Source organism: Ornithorhynchus anatinus, chromosome 9, assembly GCF_004115215.2.
Source record: "Ornithorhynchus anatinus isolate Pmale09 chromosome 9, mOrnAna1.pri.v4, whole genome shotgun sequence".
Taxonomy (NCBI): Eukaryota; Metazoa; Chordata; class Mammalia; order Monotremata; family Ornithorhynchidae; genus Ornithorhynchus; species Ornithorhynchus anatinus.
The window spans coordinates 5,534,970-5,551,568 of record NC_041736.1 but is presented as its reverse complement, the minus strand read 5'-3'; positions in this window follow the sequence as shown (position 1 = coordinate 5,551,568).

The following is a 16,599-nucleotide window of genomic DNA, read 5'->3' as shown; positions in this document are numbered from 1 at the left end:
AAATTTAACCTCTCCTCCAATTTCACTTAGTCCGGATTAACTCCCCCAAAATAATATTCCTCTAAATTGGTGGTGGGGAAAGGAGGAGAGGGGAGAGTTCTTAATTATCTTGGCTAAGCGTAGCTCCCTGAATTCTCAAAGGAGTTCTTCTGGAATCCCTGATAATAATTTGTTTAACATCTTTTTAAGCTTTGCGGAGTTGACAGGAGTTTAAAAAATAAGTGAAATAAAATGAATTAATTGCAATTAATCATGTCTTCATTGACACTGGCCTTGACCTTTTAAATGCTCTTTTAAACCCAGGAGGCATTTGCATTAATGGGCTTAGCGTCTTGCCAAGTGGTATTGACTGCCGGAATTGAATCACATTAATATCCATCCTGTCCTGGGCTGTCCGGTGCCGTCCTCATCCCCATCGGCTTTCAACGTTCCCCGAACTCTGTCAGCTCCGCCTCGGGCTTATCATGCGTGTGGCTGAAAAGCCAACAGGAAGTGGGAAAACCGACCTTCAAGAAAACCCTCTTCATCTACTTGTGGCCCAGCTTCACCTCTCCCAATCTCGCACATCTGCCTCTTGGTGAAACTGACTGGAATCATTCCTCTGATGGTCTCTTAAGAAAATACTACTAACAGTAATGATCCGTGTTTGCTGCCGTTCCGCTGAGATTTCAGCGCACCTACTCGATTCCCTAGGTTTCCGCGTCCATAATGCAGAGCTGAAAAGGCTATACTGTGGGGGATTTTTCCTAACATTTCCAGGTTCACCAAGGCCACGGCAACTTGAGAAGCAGCGTGGCTCAGTGGCAAGAGCCCGGGCTTGGGAGTCAGAGGTCATGGGTTTGAATCCCGCCTCCGCCACTCGTCAGCTGAGTGGCTGTGGGCAAGACACTTAACTTCTCCGTGCCTCAGTTACCTCATCTGTAAAATGGGGATTAACTGTGAGCCTCACGTGGGACGACCTGATTACCCTGTATCTCCCCCAGTGCTTAGAACGGTGCTCTGCACATAGTAAGCGCTTAACAGATACCAACATTATTAATATTAACATGAGAAGCAGCACGGCCTAGAGGGTAGAACACAGACCTGGGAGTCAGAAGGACCTGGGTTCTAATTCCGGCTCCGCGGCTTGTCGGCTGTGTGACCTCGGGCAAGTCACTTCACTTCTCTGGGCCTTAGTTCTTCTTCTTCAAACGCCATCGAGTCATCTCCCACCCACAGAGACTCCACGGATCCACCTTCTTTAGAACATCCCATCTTCTGTCACAAAGTCATCCTGATATGCGGATCCATAGGGTTTTCTTGGTAAAGACACGGAAGTGGATTCCATCGCCTTCTGCCACACAGTAAAGACCTGAGAGTCTTTGATCATCTGCCTTTGATTCTTTCCCATGTCACTGCTGTCCAGCACAGGTGTATTGACTTGACTCTTGGTTTCCATCCTGGGTAGCCCTCTGTGGCATATCTCTAAACTTCATCAGCATACACAAACTCTCCTACCATCATTAAGCATCGATTCAGAGGAGAGGGGCCTTAGTTACCTCGTCTGTAAAAGAGGAATTAAGACTGTGAGCCCCAGGTGGGACAGGGACTGCGTCCAACCTGATTTGCTCGTACCCACCCCTGTTGCATACTACATTGGCAGCGTGGCTCAGTGGAAAGAGCTTGGGCTTCGGAGTCAGTTGTCATGAGTTCGACCCCCGGCCCGGCCCCTTGTCAGCTGTGTGACTGTGGGCAAGTCACTCAACTTCTCTGGGCCTCAGTTCCCTCATCTGTAAAATGGGGATTACAAGTGTGCGAGCCCCACGTGGGACAACCTGATTACCCTGTATCTCCCCCAGCGCTTAGAACAGTGCTCGGCACCTAGTAAGCGCTTAACAAATACCAACGTCATTATTATCACAGTGCCTGGCACATAGTAAGGGCTGAACAAATACCACATTTTTTTAAAATTATGTCAGCGAGCATCCCTTTATTCTGGGGACGAGAGAACTCAAACTAGTCCACTGCTGAGCAGCACCGCAAAATAGAAGCTCACAATTTGTTCGATGCTCCAGCTCATTACCCGTAACCATTCACCTTAAAAACCCTCTCTGTCTTTTGCAAGAATGGTCCAGCCCAAGGAGAGTTCAATGCCTCAGTTAAGACTTTTTTTTTAAGAAAGATAAGGACATCGAGACCTCCGTGAAAATTGCCAGCCCCGCTGAGACACTTAGTGATAGCGCATAAGACTCTCAGCCCATCCTTTGAAGTCCTTAAATCCACTGAGTTAAAATTGCTGCCATGAAAATCGAATTTCCTTAGGGCAATCAATTTTGCCGACATTTCTGAGGAAAATAGTTGGTCCTTTTAATAAACGAAGAGGACCGGGGATAAACCCAAATCCTTCATTGGGCCAAATGGACTATTTCACCCATAGGGATATTTCACCGCCTGTTACCACTAGGAAGAGGAAGCATAAAGTAGAGCACATCACCGTCAACGTGACTGAAAGTGAAGAACAGAGAGAGAGACATCTTCCGGATTAAAATACAAATCGGGCCTCTAATTCAACATGGGGGCCAGGTGGGCATCGTGAATCCCGGAAACCTGGCTAATTTGGAAAATCTGCTGCAGCACTGGACCGTTAGATTCTTTGCGGGACGATGATCCATGAGGATGGTGATGATGCTTGCGATTTGCAAGGAGCAATCAATAGACTGAATCCTTCAGCCAGCTGATCACCATACTAAGTGCTTGGGAGAATACCGTAGACTTGATTCAATCGATGGACAGTATTGCCTGAGCGCTTACTATGTCCTGACGCGGCCCCTGCCCATAGCGCGCTTAGAGCCTGCCCTCAAGGATCTTAACAGTCCAACGGAGGAGGAGCTTACAATCAAATCCTCGAGAGAATGAAAACAGAAAATCGGATCATCGGCTCAAAAAGCTGGCGTCGTATTCACGAAGCATTTATCCTGTCAAAATCTGAACGGTGCGTCCGGTGGGTTTCTAAGCAATCTTTTCCACCGTTGACCGAGGTTTTCCCAACGCTGGGACATTTCCCTGAGGATGGATTAGAGAGCTTTCGTAAACCGGGAATGTGGCCGTTATATCATTATACTGTCCATTCCCAAGCGCTCAGTACAGCTCTCCGCACACAGTAAGCGCTCAGTAAATACGACCGACGGACTGACTGCTTCTGCAACTAGAGTCGACTCTTTCGAGCCAGCAGCGCTTCATGATGGCTGAAAAAATCCATTCGACTTCTCGGAGCCCGGTATCAGTTCTCAACAGGGCTTCTTTGAGCCCCTAGCTTCCCTGGGTCTCATTTGAAACCTCATTAGCGTTCATTTAGCATCCTTAAATCTCGTTTGGAGTTTTCAAACTTCATAAAGCCTGCTTAAATATCTTTAAAGAGTGGTAATCTCGATAAACTAGTTTCTCCCATTGACAAAGCAAACCCTTGGCTTATATATGAGGGTCCCTTGGAAGCGGATTTCACATTTCAGAACAGGCTTTCTATGTACCTGGGAACCACTTAAAGCCTCCAAACTTCTGAACCTGACTCTCTTGAGACCCTCCTCCATTTGGGGACAAATAGTATTTGCCCCACCCTCAGCCCCAAAGCACTTATATAAATATATATAAATTACATAGTCTAAATTATTTACCAGCCTATTTATCATGAATACATAATTTATGATTTATAAATCAATGTATAATCTTTATATTAGACTGAAATATATAACTGTAAATATCGTTATAATGATCATTTTAAAATTATTGCTTATGTGTTTATTGTTTATAAAATTTATTTAATTATAAATTAAAATGATTTACATTCATGTGGGCCTCCCCCCCCCGTCCGAAACTGTAAACTCACTGTGAGCAGGGAACGTGTCCACCAACTCTCTCATACTGTACTCTCCCAAGCGCTTAGAACGGTGCTCTGCCCACAGAAAGTGCTCAATAAATACGACTGATTCATGGGGTTTTTTAATGCTATTTGTAACACGCTTACTATGTGCCAGGCACTGTAATAATAATGATGTTGGTATTTGTTAAGCGCTGACTGTGTGCCAAGCACTGTTCTAAGCACGGGGTTGGGGACAAGTTAATAAGGTTGGAAACAGTCCCTGTTCCACATGGGGCTCCCAGTCTTAATCCCCCTTTGACAGATGAGGTAACTAAGGCACAGAGAAGTGAGGTGACTTGCCACAGGTCACACAGCAGACAAGTGGCAGAGTTGGGATTAGAACCCAGGTCCCTCTGACTCTATCCACTATTGACCAAGTCTAACTCCCCCCGACTTTGTATTTCCTCTGAGCGCCGAGCGAACTCCTCTACGCACCGTAAGCGCTTAATAATTAGAAGCCGGGCTCGAGAGTCAGAATGTCCCAGCTCCGCCACTGGTCTGCTGTGTGACCTCGGGCAAGTCGCTTCACCTCTCTGCACCTCAGTTTCCTCCTCTGTAAAAATGCGGATTAAGACTGTGAGCCCCACGTGGGACAGGGACTGTGTCCAACCCCATTTGCTTGTACCCACCCCAGAGCTTAGGGGGGGCACAGGGTAATCGCTTAACGAACACCGTGATGATGATGATGATTATTATTACTATCCTGCACCCAGAAGGAGCTCAAGGGCAGACTCTTAATCGGTGGATGATGGCTCATTCCTCCACTGGCTCGGCAAGTGGCAGATGAGTTTAAGAAGGCCACTGACCAGTCAGAAGAGGTTAAGATATTAATGGGAAGGTGATGGTGGTTGCCTAATGTGGCTTGAAAGCTCGACTGCAGATAAAGAGGAGTTTCTCCCTCTAGAACATTTACTGACAGCACTTAACGCCACTTAGCAAGTGCTTTCATGTCCTGATGCTTTAACAAGAGCTATAATAGGGGTGTCCCCCCCCCCAAAAAAAGAAGCCAAGCCTAGGGTGAACTCTGATATCCGGATCACCTAAGGGTAACGGCTGGTTAATCGTGCTGGTGTGAATGCGTTAGAGATTAATGAACTCTTTAGCTCTGGAGGACAAATCCCCCTCACACTCACTCCTCCTTTCCCACCCCTCCTGCCTTTTATCCCTCCCCTTTCTCCCTACCAGCTGCCGTTGAAATTCTTTGGATCCCATCGTTGGAACTGACTGACCAGCTCATCTCACTTTAGGGAAGCAGGGTGGTCAAGCAGATAGAGCCCGGGCCTGGGAGTCAAAAGGGCCTGGGTTCTAATCCCGGCCCTGCCATTTGTCTGCTGTGTGACTGCTGTGTGACTGCTGTGTGACTTTGGGCTTCCCTTCGCTTCCCTTCACTTCTCTGAGCCTCAGTTTCCTCATCTGTAAAATGGGGATTAAGACCGCGAGCCCCCCGAGGGACAGGGACTGTGTCCGACCCGATGAACTGTTTCTACCTCAGAGCTTAGTACAGTTTCTGGCACAGAGTAAGCGCTTAACAAATGCCATGATGATTAAATGCCGCAATTATTCTTTTAGGCAAGCTGGTTTTAACCTAGAGTTCAAGTGGCCAACCATCAATTGAGCACTCACTGGGTGAGGGAGCACTGGGTCCTAGAGCTCTTTAGGATGCCTGGGACAAATGTAGACGACACTTTCATGCCCTCCTTCGTATCCGATAGACACTCTCCCCTGCCTTCAAAGCCCACTGAAGGCAAATCTCCTTCAAGAGGCCTTCCCAGACTATGCCCTCATTTCCTCTTTTCCCACTCCCTTCTTGCCGACTTGCTCTGACTCGCCCTTCCTTGCTCCTTTTATTCACCACCAGCCCTCCAGCACTTCTGGATATATCCATCAATCAATCAGTGGTATTTATTTCTGCTCCGGTTGCAGACAGGGAACGCATCTGCCAACTCTGTTGTATCGGATCCTCCCAAGCATTCAGTACAGCGCTCTGCACACAGTAAGCGCTCGATAAAGCAGCGTGGCTTCGTGGAAAGAGCACAGACCTGGGAGGCAGAGGACCTGGGCTTTAACCTCGACTCTGCCAAGTGCTTGCTGTGGGACCTTGGTCAAGTCACTTAACTTCTCTGTGCCTCAGTTACCTCATGGGTAAAATGAAGTTTAAATCTTCCTCCCTTCAATTTAGACTGTGAATTGCACGTGGGACAGGGACCGTGTCCAACCTGATAGACTTGCGTTCGTTCATTCGATTGTATTTACTGAGCACTTACCGTGTGCGGAGCACTGTACTAAGCGCTTGGGAGAGTACAGTAATAATAATAATAATGTTGGCATTTGTTAAGCGCTTACTATGTGCCGAGCACTGTTCTAAGCACTGGGGTAGATACAGGATAATCAGGTCGTCCCACGTGAGGCTCACAGTTAATCCCCATTTTACAGATGAGGTAACAGAGGCACGGAGAAGTTAAGTGACTTGCCCAGTCACACAGCTGCCAAGTGGCAGAGCTGGGATTCGAACTCATGACCTCGGACTCCCAAGCCCATGCTCTTTCCGCTGAGCCACGCCGCTTCTCTATAACAATCAGCAGACGCGTTCCCTGCCCACAAAGAGTTTACAGCCTGGCGGGGAGACAGACATTAATATAAATAAATAAATTACAGATATATAAATTATAGATCTATAAATAAATGACCCCAGGGCTTAGAACAGTGCTACACAGATAGTAAGCACTTGATCAATCAATCAATCAGCAGTATTTATCGAGCGCTTACCGTGTGCAGAGTAAATACCATTAGAAGCAGCGTGGTCTAGTGGATAGAGCGTGGGCCTGGGAGTCAGAAGGACCTGGGTTCTAATCCCGACTCTGCCACTTGCCCGCCGTGTGACCTTGGTCAGGTGACTTAACGTCTCTGTGCCTCAGTTCTGTGCCTCACTTCTCCTGTTCTTCCTCCTACTTAGAATGTAAGCCCCAGGCGGGACAGGGACTGTGTCCAACCTAACTAACTTCCACCTATCCCGGCGCCTAGATCAGTATTTGACGCATAGTAAGCGCCTGACGAATGCCACGGATTTTTTTTGAAAAAATAGAAATAGAAATACCATTAACCGAAGCAGCGGGTGATGGGGACATTCTAGGAAACCTGTCTCCCTCAACACGAGAGGGAGGAGCGAGATGGAGGGAAGCTGGGGTCGGGGGGCAGGGGGGAAACCGCAACCGACTCCGTGAGCACACGATCGGATCATCGCGGCGAGGAGGAATGACAAACCTGCTTTATAACCCAAGCCGCTTGACGGCTGAACTCTCGATGCCTTATAAACAATAACTTTCCCTTTACTCTGTCCTTGCAGCTGACTGCAATTTAAGTGGTTTAAAGAAAAGCTGGAATTTCTCTTCTACAAATAAAACCTACACATTCGATGTTTGAGTTCTGATCTCATTCCTTAGCCTTATAAGGTTAATAAAGATACGGATAACATAATGCCCACCGCCTCCCCCACACACACACTTCGCTCAAATCCTGTGTCCTGAAACAATTAGTTTGCGGTATTTCCACATGACATTAAAGTCTGGCGTTTTAGAGCGGGTTCTGTGGCCTTCTTTTGTTGCAAAATAAGAATAATAACTGTGGTGTTCGTTAAGCGTTTACTATGTGCCAGTCACTGCACGGAGCGCTGGGGTGGATAGAAGCGAAAGGATGCTAGAGCCTATGCGATCTAGTTAATAGGGGCTTGATGTTGCAGGGAACAAAAATAAAATTCCCCTTAATCCTGGTGTTCGATTTAACGAGCTGTTAAATTCTAATGAAAGCTGCTTTAATTACATGCCAAAAGTGTTTTCCTCGGGTTCCGCTTAGCCCTGGGTTCCCGTTCTCCCACGTTCGTTCACTTGGTTCCTCCTGGCACCGATGAGGAAACGCGCAGAAGTTAAAAGGGGGGAAACGGATGAGGAACGTCCCTTTTAGTGTAAAAAGGGAATGGACTGAGTCAGGTGTGGGCAGGTTGGTGGGTGGAGCGAGAGACAGGAAAGTTCATTTTCCAAAGTATGTCACAATTGGACAGCTTCGTCTTCTGGCAGACGGTCTGGACAGGTAGCCAGAGCAGTCGGAGAAGTGTCTGGCTAAGCTTCTATTTGGCTAAGGCTCTAACTGTTTGATTCAGCCGCCAGAGGAGAAACCGAGAGGCGGCCTGAAGACCGAAAGAGAGTCAGGCAACCCTCTCAGTACGCTCCGATCTCCTGGGCCCTCCCGATCGGCCGACCCCGCTGGGTGCCCGCTGGGTGCCCTCTTAATAATAATAATAATAATAATAGTAACGTTGGTATTTGTTAAGCGCTTACTATGTGCGGAGCACCGTTCTAAGCTCTGGGGGAGATACAGGGTGATCAGGTTGTCCCACGTGAGGCTCACAGTCTTACATTTTACAGATGAGGGAATTGAGGCCCAGAGAAGTGAAGTGACTTGTCACGGCTGACAGGCGGCAGAGCCGGGATTCAAACCCGTGACCTCTGACTCCCAAGCCCGGGCTCTTACCACTGAGCCACGCTGCTTCCCTTAGAGAAGCAGCGTTCATTCATTCAATCGTATTTATCGAGAGCTTACGGATAGAGCCACGGCCTGGGAGTCAGAAGGTCACGGGTTCTAACGCCGACTCCGCCACTTGCCCGGTGTGTGAGGTTGGGCCAGCCGCTTGACTTCTCGGTGCCTCAGTTCCCTCATCTGTAAAATGGGGATGGAGACTGGGAGGCCCACGTGGGACAGGGACCGCGTCCAACCCGATTTGCTTGTGTCCACCCCAGCGCTTAGTACAGTGCCTGGCACAGAGTAAGTGCTTAATAAAAACCATTATTATTATTACCAGAAGAGGAGAATCTCTGGGTGGGATGACGGTAATTAAGGGCCCCTCACAAGCGGTAAAGATAGCCAGGCTTCCCGACTGCACAGGGGTGGTGGAGGGAAGAGGCCTATTTGCCATGTTAGGGTACACAGCAGACCCTAATTCAATGGGGTCGATATAAAAACCACTCAGAATCTCTGGGTACGTGTATAATAAGTCGTATTTACTGAGGACTGACTAATGATGGTATTTATTAAGTACTTACTCTACACCGGGCACTGTGCTGGTGCCAAATACCATCATCGTCATCCTTATTATTATCATTATTATACAAGCAAATCAAGTTGGCCACAATCCTTGTCCCATGTGGGGCTGCCAGTCTAACCCCGATTTTGCAGATGAGATAACTGAGGCAGAGAGAAGTGAAGTGACTTGTCCAAGGTCACACAGCTGACAAGTGGCAGAGGCAGGATTTAGAACCCATGACTTTCCGACTCCTGGGCCCTGTGCTCTATCCACTACGCCATGCCGCTTCTCCAGAGTGCTGTACTATGCGCTTGGGAGAGTACGATATAATCAACCAGTGGTATTTATTGAGTGCTTAGTGGGGGCAGAGCATTGTACTAAGCGCTTGAGAGAGTACAAGATAACAGAGTTGATAGAAACTTTCCCTGCCTACAACGAGCTAACCGTCTCCGGGACCGTAGAAGAAGCGAGATGGAGGGTCCGATCTTATCCCATCCTAAAGTTTAGCTTCCTCCCTGTTTTCCACCGTCATTTCCTTCCAAGCACGGGATCGTTCTTCTGTCCCGCCCCCGACGGGCTAACCCCTCGGGGTCCTGGATCCACGATCACGTAAAAAATATCGGGTGCTGCTCTATTTACGGAAGAACTAGGTTGGGATACAGGAGGCGGACCGGCCCCTGGATGAAATTACAGGGGAGAGTAAACCTCTCATACAAGACCGAGAAGGGTAGAGTTCACGAAACCACAGGAATCTGCCATTTGGCGAGCTCTTCCTGCCTTCTCCTGTGGCTCGCGCTGGCTAAACACATGAGACTTTCCATGGGAAATGGTGGTCCCCAGGCACAATGAAGCCACTTGACTCTACAAAACCGCTTCCAAAGATCTCACCCTTCACTCCTCCTTGTGGACTTCTGCTTTGGGCAAGTCGCTTCACTTCTCTGTGCCTCAGTGACCTCACCTTAATGGGGATTAAGACTGTGAGTCCCACGTGGGACAACCTGACGGCCTTGTATCTCCCCGCCCCCAGAGCTTAGAACAGTGCTTGGCACCTAGTAAGTGCTTAACAAATATCATCATTATCATTATTATTATTATTTGGTCTCCTGATGCACCCATTTTGTTTTCTCTAAGCACCAAACCACAGGAATCCAGAGGTCATCTTGTGATAATAATAATAATAGTATTTGTTAAGCGCTTACTTTGTGTCAAGCACTGTTCTCAGTCCTGAGGTGGATGCAAGCTATTCAGGCAGGACACAGTCCTTGTCCCACGGGGGGCTCACAGTCTCCATCCCCATTTTACAGATGAGCTCGCTGAAGCAAAGAGAAGTTAAGCGACTTCCTCAGAGTCACCCAGCAGACAGGTGGCGGAGCTGGGATTAGAACCCAGGTCCCTCTGATTGCCAGGTCCGGGCTTTAACCGCTAAGCCTGCTGCAGCGAGGAGACCAGTACTTCAGCTTTTCAGAGGCCCGAACCTCAGCACGACCCCTCGCGCGAGTGTCTGTGTCTGTTTATTGTTATAGTGTACTCTCCCAAGCGCTTAGCACAGTGCTCTGCTCACAGTGAGCGCTCAATAAATGCAATTGAATGAATGATTGAATGAGTTCCCACGATAGTCATCCGAGAACATACTATTATTATTATCACTAGATAACCTATGGATTCCTATGGTTCGGTGCCTAGAGAAAATCGAACGGGTGCAAGGGGAGACCAAATAATAATAATGATGATGATGACGATGGTATTTGTTCAGCGCTTACTATGAGCACAGCACTGTTCTAAGCGCTGGGGGAGATACAAGGTAATCAGGGAATCTGGCCCAGCTGATTAGCAGCGCGGCTCAGTGGAAAGAGCCCGGGCTTGGGTGTCAGAGGTCATGGGTTTGAATTCCGGCTCTGCCGCTCGTCAGCTGTGTGACTGTGGGCAAGTCATTTAACTTCTCTGTGCCTCAGTGACCTCCTCTGTAAAATGGGGATTAAGACCGTGAGCCTCACGTGGGACAACCGATTACCCTGAATCTACCCCAGCGCTTCAAAAAGTGCTCTGCACATAGTAAGCGCTTAACAAATGCCAACATTAGTATTATTATCATTATTATTATTAAACTCTTCCAATCCTCAATCAATCAGTGGTATTTACTGAGCAATTATCGTGTGCACTAAGTGCTTGGGAGAGTACAATCCGATAGAATTAGCAGACGGAATCCCTGCCTGCAACATGCCTACACTTCAGGGTTTGGGGAGGGAGAAAAAAAAACTTTTCTGAAAGTAGAGGTATAAATTCAGGATCTAAATGATCTTAGTACAGTTCCTGGCACATAGAACTTATCAAATTCCATAATTATTAGTACAGTTCTTGAAATGAAGTAAACACTTAACAAATACAATAGTTCCCCCCTTGGGAGAAGAACAACGGCCCTTAAGTTTCTCAACAACGAACGAATTGCTAAGTTTTGGATCGATCGATTATCGGATCACTTGTCTTTACCCAACTCCATGAAATACAGGGAGGAGGCTTCTTGGAAATTGATGGCAGTGAATTCGAGTCAAATACAAACTGCGGGGAAATGGCCCAAGACACGGCTTTCTACCCATCGGTTTGACAAAATTTTCCATGGAGACATGAGATGCTTTTAGGCGGGACCCGGGTAGCATTTTCCCATTTTCAAATTTTATTTACCCAACGTTGAGAGACCACTTACCCGATTTCGTTCCATTTATCCTGTGTTGAGCTATTACAGTCCATGGCAGGGTTTTCACATCTGATTTTCATGTCTGTAATACAGAGAACATTCTTTCGGAGCCTTTTATTCCACCTACCTCAGAATCCTTGGTGAGCACCGATTTCATATCCGGGAAGGATTTATAGACGGTAGCCCCGGGAAGGCTGGGGAAGAAAATTGTTAAGTGCACGGTAATTGAGAGCGGTGCTGTTTGGAAAATACAAAACCATTCACAACAACACTGATAAAATGAAAATATTGAAGCTCTAATCTTACGCAGTTTTGAGTTTGAAGCGATAAACATTCAGGTCCGTGTGGGTGGATGTGCGTTTGTAGCTTACTGAATGTGATTTCTACGCATATCGAAATGCTCTGTTTCATTCGACAGGAGCGTTAGATATTCAGATAACGCGCTGGAGCTTTTAGGGTTTTATGGTAATGTGACTGAAGCAAACCAAGGCGATCGATTCAGAGAAGCTCCTTTATAACGGAAGCAATAGGCAGGGCCTAGAAATGACACATTCATCCCAAGATCTGTACATTGACTCTTTGAGGTTGAAGGCAAGAGACCCGAGTTATTCTGATAAATAATAATAATAACGATTCACATTTATGGTTCTTGTTAAGCACTTACTATGTGCCAAGCACTGTTCTAAGCACTGCAGTAGATACAGGTTACTAAAGAGGGGCAGGGACTGTGTCCAACCTGATTTGCACGCATCTATCTCAGGGCTTAGAACAGTGCTTGGTACATAGTAAAGGCTTAACGAGTACCATTATTATTATTATTATCTGCCAAGATCTTGGCTTACGACCCTCAATCGCCCCAGGGGCCCTCTAACAGCCCCTCAGGGGTATCTACTGAGTGTTTATCGTGTGCAGAGAGAGTACAGGGTAACAGAGTGGGCAGACCGTTCCCTGCCCAAATCGAACTGACAAAATGGATGGGCCTCGGACCGAGGCGGCCATCAGCTCAATCAATGGATTGTATTTCTTGAGCGCTCACTGGGTGCGGGACAGCGTACTAAACGTCTGGGAGAGTACAGCGCAACAATAAGTCGGACACATTTCCTGCCCACAGCGAGCTCACGGTCGAGAGGGATGCGGCTGGTACCTCTGAACGATGAAACCTTGGTCCCGATCTCAAAGCAGGGAGGCCTGAGAAGACGTGTGGCCTAGTGGATAGAGCCTGGGATTCAGAAGGACCTGGGTTCTAATCCCACCTCCGCCACTTGTCTGTTGTGTGACCTTGGGGAAGTCACTTCACCTCCCTGGGCCTCAGTTCCTCATCTGTAAAATGGGGATTGAGACTGTCAGCCCCAGGTGGGACGGTGACTGTTCCAACCCGATTACCTTGTATCTACCCTGGCGCTTAGAAGAGTGCCTGGCACGTTGTAAGCGCTTAACAAATACCATTTTAAAAAAGGGGGGTTATCAAGCGCTTAGTACAGTGCTCTGCACATAGTAAGCGCTCAATAAATACTATTGAATGAATGAATTATATCCTCCAGAAAGACAAAGTGGAAAGAAATGCATCCCGTAGGAAAGCCAATTGGCTTAAATACCTGCTCTGGGACCGGAAAAGAGTGCAGAGGAAAAGTCTACTCTTCTTTTTTAATAAACCACTTCGAGTCCGGATTCCCACCAGCCACACACAGCCTGTTTAAGCCGATAATGGCTTTCTGAAACTGCTGAAACTGAGATTTCTAGGGCCAACTGGTTGGTTGCTTCCCCTTCCAGAATTTATTTTTGCGCCTGTCTCTCCCTCTAGAATCAAAGCTCCGTGAAGTCAGAGATTCCCTGTACTATCAATCAATCTATCAAACTTATTGAACGCTTATCATCTGTATTTCATTTTATATATTTATTTATTTTATTACATTATTAATTAATGTAATTTTATTACCCTATTTATTTTGTCAATAGGGTGTATATCTCCTTGATTCTATTTATCTCGATGATGTTGTCTTGTTTTTGTTTCGCTCTGCTCTGCTCTGCTGTCTGGCTCCCCGTTTAGGCTGTGAGCCCGTCATCGGGTAGGGACGGTGTCTATCTGTTGCCGAATTGTACATTCAAAGTGCTTAGTACAGTGCTCTGCACACAGGAAGCGCTCAATAGATACTATTGAATGAATGAATGAATGTGCACAGTACTGTGCTAAGCCCTCAGGAGGGTACAATATAACAGAGTCATTATACTAACTGCATTGTACTCTCCCAAGGCTCAGTCCAGTGTTCTGCGGAGTAAGTGCTCAATAAATACCGGTGACCGATTGACTACATCCCCTGTTTGTTCTTCCATCGAATTATGGAATCATCCCATCCTGGGTGAATATAAAATCGTGGCTCAGTGGAAAGAGCCCGGGCTGGGGAGTCAGAGGTCATGGGTTCTAATCCCCGTTCCGCCGCTTGTCAGCTGTGTGACCGTGGGCAAGTCACTTCACTTCTCTGGGCCTCAGTTACCTCATCTGGAAAACGGGGGTTAAAACTGTGAGCTCCACGTGGGACAACCTGATCACCTTGTATCCCCCCAGCACTCAGAACAGTGCCTGGCACATAGTAAGCGCTTAACAAATGCCATCATTATGATAAAGTGGATTTTTCTCCTGTCTTTTGTGCTTTTCGGTCAACTACCCTGGCTTCCTTGGTTGCCAGTGACAGCTAGTGCTTCCACAGAGAACTGCATCTCTCTGCCTCAGACAAATTTATTTCTTCAGGATCTTATTTACCCAGCTCCACCTTTTTCATCTGGGTCCGTTTTCACCCCAGATTTAGGGGGGGAGTTTACATAAACGGTGGGGGTTTTTTCCCTCTAATACGGCAAAGGGTCTGGGCTCTGAAACGCTTGGGATGGAAAATCTATTTTGATGCCCGGAGTAGTCTGGGAAATGTAGAGAGCAGGGAGGGACAGAAAGATTCCTAGAATCCGGTTTGTCTCAGAGAACCAGTAATGCTTGACATTTTAGCCGCCCTATCCAAAAGAGGACTTTTTTAGGAAGGTGAGACCGAAAAGGGGATTGGATGGAGATGGTGCAAGGAGGGCAAGCTAGGGAAGAACATAGTAATAATAATAATAATGTGGGTATTTGTTAAGCGCTTACTGTGTGCAGAGCACTTTTCTAAGCGCTGGGGGAGATCCAGGGTAATCAGGTTGTCCCACGTGAGGCTCACAGTCTTAATCCCCATTTGACAGATGAGGGAACTGAGGCACAGAGAAGTGACTTGCCCACAGTCACACAGCGAAGTGGGAGAGGTGGGATTCGAACCCGTGACCTCTGACTCCCAAGCCCGGGCTCTTTCCACTGAGCCCCGCTGATCAGAACCAATGCCGGATCAGAGATCCATTCGGCCCAGGATCCTGTCTCCGTGGCAGCAGGATGCTCAGAGGAATCACGCGATAGCTAACCATCTAACTTCCCTTACAGTATCTCAGTAGTGATCACTCATCGAGAAAACTGGCACAGCCTCCTGCGTACTTTCTGACTGATCCAGCGAGCCACCTGACAGACAGCTTAAAAGAAACCTAAAACTGGAGGCAGGGAACTGGGTAAGATGGCCTTTCAAGATCTCTTGTCTTCCAGGTCAACGTCATTAACATTCAGATATTGTTTCATTCATTCATGCATTCATTCATTCAATAAATAGTATTTATTGAGCACTGACTATGTGCAGAGCACTGTACTAAGCGCTTGGAATATACAATTGGGCAACAGAGGCCATCCCTGCCCAGTGATGGGCTCACAGTCTAAGCGGGGGAGACAGATGGACAAAAACAAGGCAACATAATCACGATGAATAGAACGAAGGGGACGGACAACTCATTAACAAAATTAATAGGGTAATAAACAATATATCCAAATGAGCAGAGTGCTGAGGGAAAGGGAGAGGGAGAGGAGCAGAGGGAAAGGGGGCTTAGCTGAGGGGAGGTGAAGGGGGAGAAGGGGGAGGGAGCAGAGGGAAAAGGGGAAGCTCAGTCCGGGAAGGCCTCTTGGAGGAGGTGAGCTCTCCACCTCAGCCTTCTGGAGCTAAGCCTCTGTTCCCCAGGTCCATTTTAATCAGTCAGTCAATCAATCATATTTATCGAGCACTTACTCTGTGCAGTACACTCTACTAAGCGCTTGGGCAAATACGTTAAAACAAACCTGAAAGGCGCGTTCCCTGCCCTCGATGAGCTTACAGTCTAGAGGACATTCTAAGTCAAATAAGAGTGCATGTTTTTAAACTGCAACATGTAGAAAGAAACGAAACGATTGCAGGGGAAAAAAAAGAGTACCCCCGGTGCCGTGTGACCTCGGGCAAGTCACTTCTCGGTGCCTCAGTTACCCCATCTGGAAAATGGGGATTTAGTCTGTGAGCCCCGTGTGGGACAACCTTGTATCTATCCCAGCGCTTAGAACAGCGCTTGGCACATAGTAAGCGCTTCGCAGATACTATAATTATTATCATTACTAATATGGATAAGATCTCTTTCTCTAGAGGTCCTTAAAATTTGGGAAGTTCCTCTTCGGCCTTAAATTAACGTGTGGTGGGGTGGTTCAGTGTTTGAATAGCTTTGGCATTCTATAAGCACTTTTAAATATATGTCTAGAAAAATGCCATTTATTTTGGGCCGTAAAGTCCTTGTCCAAACCACGTCTCACTGCAAGGGGAGGTGAAACGGCCAGAACTAGGGAAATGCCATGGGGGGTAAAGTGTTCTAGGGCATCTGGGGTGAAGGACAGGCTCAGTTGGCTTCCGGAGACCAGGTGGCTAACGAGGGCAGAGAAGCAACTGCCTCCTAATCTACGGTGCCACGAAAGACACAGTGGCCACACGTGAGTTTTGTAAGTCGGGTTCTTGCTCGCACTTGGCAGTGTGTCGCACTTCTGCCCAACTAGTCCATCGCTGCACCCGGAGCAACATACGACGG